The 9,713-nt window shown below is 41.5% G+C and overlaps 1 protein-coding gene across 1 annotated transcript in view; it reads right to left on the reverse strand.

Annotated features, from left to right (window-relative positions):
- The window catches only part of LOC119890227 (tyrosine-protein kinase CSK), a 48,703-nt gene extending 44,494 nt beyond the window's left edge, over window positions 1-4,209 (reverse strand). The window contains exon 1 of the mRNA XM_038701384.1: window positions 3,968-4,209. The gene's annotated coding sequence lies outside the window, so the exon portion shown is untranslated. The remainder of the gene's footprint in view (window positions 1-3,967) is intronic.
- Between the last annotated feature and the right edge of the window lie 5,504 nt (window positions 4,210-9,713).

The raw sequence follows: 9,713 nt of genomic DNA on the forward strand, positions 1-9,713 counted from the left end.
TGCCATTTCTAAATTATCACCTCAGGTAGAAAATCATTACGAGGATAATAAACTGTTTCAGCTGCAGGTTATAGGAACTGGTGGAGTGGGTTGTCATCTGACATATTGAGGCTCCTTATATGGTATTGTTACCGCTTAAATGTAGCAAGCACAAAAACAAAGAACAGCACAAAGAGGAAAAATAAACAATGATGACATTGTCTGAAATGTCATATTATAGTAATGCAAAAAAGATGAATTATCATTATCCTGCGACTCCCAGTGGGAAATCTCTGAAGGCCGTGGGCGTAGTGAAAGACTAGGCATGTGTCAGGCCTGCGGCTCTACTCATTGCCTACATTGTGCAGCTAGCCAGCAGGCGTGGCGGTAGAAGCCTCCCTTCAAGGAGCTGCCTGACTGACCAGCCGCTGCCCAGATGGAGAGTTTGCACGCAAGATGGAGGCCACAATGCCACTATTCTACTGGGCAACATGATCACTACGGAGGAGGGTATGATCACAAAATATTTTTGAGAGTTCACAAATCTTTTTTTCAATTTGTGAAAAGTGTTTTGTATTTATAGATTACACACGGATTGTTGATCTGTTTACACAAACGGAGAAGATAACAAGAGTGACACGGCAGTGGGAAAAATATTTTGGACAAATTATTATACAGTTGTAAAGTCCAGTTTATATAGGACATTTGTCTATTATTATCATTACTATTATTATTTTTAAATATGAGTGCTTGATGTAGTGCTATGGTGCGGATAGCTGCTGTTTCTCATCAAGGTAGTTAAAGAGAAAAGCCATCAGGCACCAAATGTTTTTGTGAAATAATATAATCATAACTGACTTCTTTATGATGCTTCACAAGGCAATACTCCTATTACGCTGTAAGAGACTAAAAGAGAATTGAGGTAAAGAAAACATCTGCTACTATTCTAATAATGTATAAATCAAATCATGTCTAGTATCCACAAATCACAAAAAATGCCGTGGTTGCTTATCAGCTGACAGCCAATGAAACTGAATACAGTACTGTTATATGATACACCTATTCTGTCCATTCTGTCTCTCACAAAGTTTAAAAAGAGGAAGCACTGCAGGTGCAGTGCAGATCTGCAGACAGTTTCACTTTCCATCACTCTTCCCAAATAAGTGGACCGTGGCACTGCTCGCCACTTTGCATCTTTCAATGCCTACAATAAAACTGCATAACTCAGAATGTGCACATCCCTTACCAAATACGGTAAAATAATAATAAAAAAGTCTGCACGGTGTGTGGGTATAAAGACTTGTGAACTCGGTGCACTTCACTTTATAGCTACTAACACACTATAGCAGACGGGCATGAAGTGAATGCGGTTGAATGCATTTCTGCAGAGTGATCCAGCCTACTATGTGGAATATATCTTGTACCATCTGTGATGTCCTGTTGCTCGTGAGTGTCAGTATACTGTTAAGCTCTGCACCAAAGTCACCACGATAAATCCCTCCTCTGTTATTGCACTTGCTGATTAAAGAGACAGGAGAGGAGAAGAGGCTGGAGGGGAAAAAACGAACTAAACGCGGCCATTGTGTTGAGGTCAGCAGGGCCTTGGACAGGCTTCAAATGTGCAATGAGATGGTCAGTGTACAGACAGAGGAGCCATTACTTCCCTGCTGAGCACATAAGCCAAGCTCAGAGCTTAACATAAGACAGTAACACAGCTCCTCGCAGCTCTAAGGATCGACCAGACAACGTTTCTTTTTTTTTTCCCTCCTCATAACTCTTCGTTAAGAAGAAGAGAGAAGACATGTAGCTGGGCTTGCAGACATGTCCTGTCACCTCTAGTCCACGTCAAGCTGACCCTCGATTAGGCTTCTCTGATCTAGCCATCAGTCAGTCAGTGAAATGGGGAGGGAGATATTGACAAAGAGAAGATTGGGAAGGGAAGACCTTGTATTTGAAGATGTAATCTGTAAGTCTTGAGCTGTCGACCAGAGCTGAATAACGCTGTGTTTAGAGGGCTGGTACATTACATAGAGTGCTGAAATAAAACATTTTGTGCGTCAAACTTTTGTCACACACCAAAAGAAAAAGGCACTAATAGCAACTAATCTCAGCACACAGCCTCCAGGCACCATCTTGGACACCCTAGCATACCGGCAGCAGGTTATCCCTGACAGACGCAGCATATGGATTCTTAACATGTTGCAGTCTGGTTCACAAGATTCCTCTGGGGATAATAAACGCCAAGCCCTCACACCCCCACCTCACGCGAACCAAACTTGGTAACAGATGAATCTAATAGAGAACCCACAGCCATCACGCTGCTTCATCAGCAGTCTGCACTCGCTGTAACCAGCATTACAGTTGGAAGACAGGTGTAATTATGTATCAAATGAAAGAACCCAAGAGAAAGATTGTAAGTGATAAGGCGTGTTACAAAGCAGAACGGCATATAGTACACGGGAACAATATGTAAAGTAACAATGCACCACTGACGCTACTTTACATCACTTTTGTCAGTCATGCCACAGCTTGCAAAGGTATGTGGTACATTTCACCATTTCAGTCACACAGTTCCCTTCAATTACTGAGTGAGGAACTGACAAACAAGGACCAAGCTGCAGGGACAGCAGGCTTCATGCTCGTCTGATTCATGAAACAACAATATTTAACAGCAGCACAATTTATTCTGAATGCAGGTCATAATATTTAACCTGCGAGTTAAATCAAAGCCTTCATGGTCAAGTGTCCTTGAGCAAGGCACTTTCGCTCTACCAGCTCCAGGATGGTGCTCTAACCTATCCTCTGAACTACCTGTGGAGGGGTGCAAGAGAAAAACTATTACCCTGTGGGATAAGCAGTATCATCACAAAAATGTTCTTTCTTATTATCTGTGGTCATCATCAACAGGACAAATCTGTTGTAGCACTGTTCATTCATCATAATTATACAGTGATATGCTGAAACCAAGACACATGCTAAACAATGTAGTAATGGAAAAACACCTTAAAACAATATCAGTGGAGCGATACGGATCAGTGTTGTCTCATTGTAGGGGGCTGCCCCTCAGCTCCAGCCCTGTGTTCTACTTAGAGCACCGCGGAGGTGGCTAAAACTACTAGGTCCATTATCGGACAGGCTCATGCTTTAACTATACATATTGATTTCCTTGCAAAATACAAAAACAATACCAAGATGACAGGCCACGGTATTACTATAGTTTTAATATCCACGTGGTTATTATTTCAACAATACTGTCCCTCTACCGTAGAGTCTACGGCCAGTCTAACGACATTAACACATACAAAACGGCGCATCGCCTGTAACACAATACTGCATGGGTCCATACTTTAAAGACTCCAAGTTTTACCTCCGGGCTTCCTTGCAGTTTTGGACCACACCGTGTCAACAAATACTGACAGAAGATAGAAAATAGAGTCATAAGGTCAAGACCACAACGGTTAAGCCGCGACCAAGGCGTCCGACTATGGAAAAACAGTAGAGGAAGGTGGGTGACTCGGAGGTTTTGGGAACAGCAGCAAAAATCGCCCTCAACAAGAACATACACGAACATAGTTTAGCCGTTGCCTTGTTTTGTTTGTGTTTAAGTATTTGCCCCTCTAACGTTACTGTCAAACGTAACGGATGTACATGTGGAAGGAGGGGGTGAAAATCTGATTGAGACCTAGCATAAATTGTGTCCGACAATGGATCTCGTGACGTTACATTGTACGTTAACTAACGTTAGCAGCTAACGCTAACGCACTCAAGCAGGTTTAACGCCAGCTCTGTGCAGTGAAACCAGTCTGTCACAACACAGACCTTTAAAGCTGTTAGTGAATGTGAAGTAAAACCCAAGGCAACTGCAGAATATAACAACCCGACAATGACATTCCTCCGCGCGCTATCCCGAAGCCTCCCGAGCTAAAACGTTGCAGCGGCAGCAGCAACACAACGAGACAACACAGTGACTGTGATGTGGGCAACTCACCCAAAAGATACCACTGTGGTGTCGACCAGATGTTGCTGCAAATTAGCGATGAAGGCCCATCAGGATGACTCCTGCGGTCGGGGGACATCCAGGTTTAACGGTGTTAAGATTAGACAATCCCAAACGTGGCTTTCCTTTGACGGCTGTCCGTACTCGGTCCGCATATAGGCTGTGTGTGTGTATGTTTGTGTGTGTGAGGAGAAGCTCTGCGAGGCCTGCTGCTGGAGGAAATGGTCTCCGCTCAGTGCGCGAAACACGCATGCGCATTGGAATAGCACGGCCACTGGGCACGCGGTGTGTGAGCGCGACCGTGTGGCCAACAGGTGAGACTGTCAACTGATGTTAGACTTGTTACTCCGAGAGCTGTCTGCCTCCCTGTAACGTTTCAGGCCGGGTAAAAAGCATGGTACGTGGTAGTACAGGATGGACATGTCTAACATACCGGCCCACATTGTCCAAGTGATGATTCAGTGTTCAAAAGGGCCCCCAAACAAGTGTTTTGATTGACGTCTCCTGCTGACCCCGACGATAACTGATATGAAGAGTGAGAGATTCCATAAAAATTAAAAACAGCTGTTAAGTAGCAGGAGAATAAGCTATTGCAAAATCCTTTCTTTCCTGTTACACATTAAACAAGATACAAATATAGTAACAGGCCTATGTGTCAAAATTCACTCTCTTATCATTCCTAAATGTATAACCATGAACCACAAAAATAGGGGTCCAATGGCGCCCCTCTTATGGGCTAATCTGAAAGGTTGGGTTTTCACACTAACAGTATATAGCGTTTATAATTTTGTTCAGTATATATATATATATATATATATATATACATACATACATACATACATACATACATACATACACTGAACAAAATTATAAACGTAACACTTTTGCCCCCTGAGTTGAACTCAGGGATCTAAGATCTATGTACACAAAAGGCCTATTACTCTGAAATATTGTTCACAAATCTGTCAAAATCTGTGTCAGTGAGCACTTCTCCTTCTCCTTCACAATAAAAAGCCACTCAAAAATGCAGTTCCATCACACACCACAATGCCACAGATGTTGCAAGTTTTGAAGGAGCGTGCAGTTGGCATGCTGACTGCAGGAATGTCCACCAGAGCGGTTGCCCACAAATTGAATGTTCATTTCTCTACCATAAGCCTCCACATCCAGCATCTTCACCTCCAAGATTGAGACCCGCCGCCCAGACAGCTGCTGCAACAATTGGTTTCCATAACCAAATAATTTCTGCACAAACTGTCAGGAACTGTCACAGGAAACTCATCTGCATGCTCGTCATCCTCATCAGGGTCTTGACCTGACTGCACCTTTGCACAGCCATTGAAGAGGAGAGGACCAACATTCCACAGGCCACAATCAACTCTATGCGAAGGAGATGTGTTGTACTGTGTGAGGCAAATGGTTACAAGAACGCTCCCCCATACATTTTTGAGTGGCTTTTTATTGTGGCCAGCCTGTGCAATACCCATGCTGTCTGATCAGCATCTTGATATGCCACACCTGTGAGGTGGGTGGATTATCTCGGCAAAGGCGAAGCGTTCGCTAACACAGATTTTGACAGATTTGTGAACAATATTTGGGAGAAATAGGCCTTTTGTGTACATAGAGAAAGTCTTAGATCTTTCATCCCATGATGAATGGGGGCAAAAACAAGTGTTGCACTTGTAATTTTGCTGTGTATGTGTGTAGATAGATAGATAGTATATTGTGCATGCTGGCTCATTGGAAAACTTGAATAAAAAAGAGCCAACAGGATTAATGACACCTGTGCTTTTCCTGCTATGATATGTTGGAATGTCACTGTGAAAAAAGTCCTTACAAATATGTGTAACAACTTTATTGCAGTAGTAGAGGAAGTGTTAATATTTACTTAAGAGAAAATGTTTCACTTCCAGAGATAGACTCCACTATAAGTAGTCTTACAATAGTATTATGCAAAATTGTAGTATCCCAAGGAAAGTCACTATACAGAATGGCCCTTTTCAGAGTGGTATACAGTGGGTACGGAAAGTATTCAGACCCCTTTAAATTTTTCACTCTTTGTTTCATTGCAGCCATTTTCCAAAAATCAAAAAAGTTCATTTTATTTCTCAGTAATGTACACTCAGCACCCCATCTTGACAGAAAAAAAACAGAAATGTAGAAATTTTTGCAAATTTATTAAAAAAGAAAAACTGAAATATCACATGGTCATAAGTATTCAGACCCTTTGCTCAGTATTTAGTAGAAGCACCCTTTTGATCTAATACAGCCATGAGTCGTTTTGGGACAGATGCAACAAGTTTTTCACATCTGGATTTGGGTATCCTCTGCCATTCCTCCTTGCAGATCCTCTCCAGTTCTGTCAGGTTGGATGGTAAACGTTGGTGGACAGCCATTTTCAGGTCTCTCCAGAGATGCTCAATTGGGTTTAAGTCAGGGCTCTGGCTGGGCCATTCAAGAACAGCCACGGAGTTGTTGTGAAGCCACTCCTTCGTTATTTTAGCGGTGTGCGTAGGGTCATTGTCTTGTTGGAAGGTAAACCTTCGGCCCAGTCTGAGGTCCAGAGCACTCTGGAAAAGGTTTTCGTCCAGGATATCCCTGTACTTGGCCGCATTCATCTTTCCCTCGATTGCAACCAGTCGTCCTGTCCCTGCAGCTGAAAAACACCCCCACAGCATGATGCTGCCACCACCATGCTTCACTGTTGAGACTGTATTGGACAGGTGATGAGCAGTGCCTGGTTTTCTCCACACATACCGCTTAGAATTAAGGCCAAAAAGTTCTATCTTGGTCTCATCAGACCAGAGGATCTTATTTATCACCATCTTGGAGTCCTTCAGGTGTTTAGCAAACTCCATGCGGGCTTTCATGTGTCTTGCACTGAGGAGAGGCTCCCGTCGGGCCACTCTGCCATAAAGCCCCGACTGGTGGATTGCTGCAGTGATGGTTGACTTACTACAACTTTCTCCCATCTCCCGACTGCATCTCTGGAGCTTAGCCACAGTGACCTTTGGGTTCTTCTTTACCTCTCTCACCAAGGCTCTTCTCCCCCGATAGCTCAGTTTGGCCGGACGGCCAGCTCTAGGAAGGGTTCTGGTCGTCCCAAACGTCTTCCATTTGAGGATTATGGAGGCCACTGTGCTCTTAGGAACCTTAAGTGCAGCAGAAATTTTTTTGTAACCTTGGCCAGATCTGTGCCTTGCCACAATTCTGTCTCTGAGCTCTTCAGGCAGTTCCTTTGACCTCATGATTCTCATTTGCTCTGACATGCACTGTGAGCTGTAAGGTCTTATATAGACAGGTGTGTGGCTTTCCTAATCAAGTCCAATCAGTATAATCAAACACAGCTGGACTCAAATGAAGGTGTAGAACCATCTCAAGGATGATCAGAAGAAATAGACAGCACCTGAGTTAAATATGAGTGTCACGGCAAAGGGTCTGAATACTTATGACCATGTGATATTTCAGTTTTTCTTTTTTAATAAATTTGCAAAAATTTCTACATTTCTGTTTTTTTCTGTCAAGATGGGGTGCTGAGTGTACATTACTGAGAAATAAAATGAACTTTTTTGATTTTTGGAAAATGGCTGCAATGAAACAAAAAGTGAAAAATGTAAAGGGGTCTGAATACTTTCCGTACCCACTGTATTACTGGATGACTATTCCTGGTGTATTTATGAGTAACACATCATACTTTAATATATTTATATGTTAAATCTTAACAGGGCTAATTGTAGTTTTTTTAAAGATAAAATCACTTATCAATAAGTAACTTTTTAACTGCCTAACTGCCTTAATCTCACTTAGCCTTGTAAAGCCTGAACCATGAAAATTGAGTTATTATACCTAATGTCAAAATCAAAAAAAAAAAAAAAAGATTTGGAATAGCTCTTTGCATGTATGAGTTTTGTTTTGTATCATATTTGACATAGCATTTATTGCAAGGTTTTGCCCACATCATGTTTTTTTAAGACAACAAAAACATGCAGAACACAACATGTTTTAAGCCTTTTATCATCATCAGCACCCTCATCTTCCCCTAACTGCTCCATGCTACTTGAATTGCCCTCTATAATCAGGAGATCTTCAAATTATTGTGTATTTCTCCTCTGAATTGGTCAGTTTTTATTTAAAATCAATGACCAAAAGACAATTATTATGAAGTGAGCATCCAATTAGACATTTAGCATCTCAAGACAGCAGTAAAATACAATATAGGCTAAAAATATCTCAATATCTATCTTAAACCTTTAATTAGTGTGTATTGTATGTAGCTATAAAGTAACTTGGCTTCAGTCCTGTAAATATTAATATTGAAGTATCCAAAACAATTTGAATGTTTGTCTCAAAGTGTTTGTCTTAACTCCTTCAAAATTGGCAGAAGTTTCCTTGCAAAACCACCTGTAGGTCACCGATTGACAACCTCCATTTTGGCTCTCAATTGAAGGACCTACTGTATGTTAGGGGTTGCCTATGTTGGACGAATGTCGGCCCCCTGGTGGATTATCCGTGCATTACATGTATCTGATTGTATACATCAGGTTTTTTGAGGAAAAAAATATTAAACTGATGATGTAGAGGTCTCTAAAACTCATGTATCATATATGATACACTTGTCGTTACAGGGTTAGAAATTAACAACACGCCTGTTTTCTCTGTTACTTGGAACAGAAACTATTCAGCTTCTTATGTGAAGGAATCGGCTGCCTGCTCCCTAATCTCTGACAACAGCGACAACACCGCAGCTAACAACATGCAGTCCGCTAACATCACACATCACCCAGCACACACATACTCCAAGATAAACTCCATGTAAGGATAAAAAACAACAACAAAGTTTTATGTGCTGAAGCCAAAAGAGAATAAATCGATATCAGGCGAAAACACAGTCAACATCAGAAAGGCTTTAGTCACGGAGAGCATGCGGCTTTGTTTTGAAACCGACAGAGCTGGCTTTCATCCTGTTGGACAGGTAAACTAGCATTACTGCAAAACATGTGAAATATTTTGTGAATTTGTGCGTTAGTTGGCTCAAGTTAGATAATTTTAGCTCGTTGACTAACACCAACCAGTTACTATGGTTATGGTGCAAAATACTACAGTTGTATGGCTTTCCACATTACTCCACCAGCTAACACGACCCATATTACTGTGTACCACTGGTATTGTCTTGAACTGTCAAATAAATACAGTGAAGAGTCCAATATTTCCATCTTAAATGTAGTGCCGAAAATTAGAACATCATGGAAAAGTTCACTTTTTCCCGTAATTTAATTCCAAAAGTGAAACTTTCATGTATTCTATATTCATTACACATAAAGGAAAATATTTCAGGCCCTTTTTTGTTTGAATCTTTTTGATTACGGCTTATAGCTCATGGTAATCAGAAATCCGTATCAAAATATTAGAATAAAGAATCTAAAATACAGAAATGTGGACCTGAGAAGAGCCTTTAATCTCTGTCTGGTTCAGTAGACATAATCATGGGGAAGACTTCGACTGACAGTTGTCCAGAAGACACTCATTGACACCCTCCACAAGGAGGGTAAGGTCTTTTCAGATCAAAATAAATTTTGTATTTCAAAATGGGAATTGAGGTCCCAGAGTCTGAAGGAGTGGAGTCCAGTGTGAAGTTTCCACAGTCAGTGATGATTTGAGTCAATGCAGCACCGGCCAGGAGATTTTAGGTTACTTCATGCTTCCATCTGCTGACAAGCTTTATGGAGATGCTGTTTTC

This window comes from Micropterus salmoides, unplaced genomic scaffold, assembly GCF_014851395.1.
Source record: "Micropterus salmoides isolate LMB-PRFRI ecotype aquatic unplaced genomic scaffold, ASM1485139v1 Ms_hic_scaffold_6, whole genome shotgun sequence".
NCBI classification, from domain to species: Eukaryota; Metazoa; Chordata; class Actinopteri; order Centrarchiformes; family Centrarchidae; genus Micropterus; species Micropterus salmoides.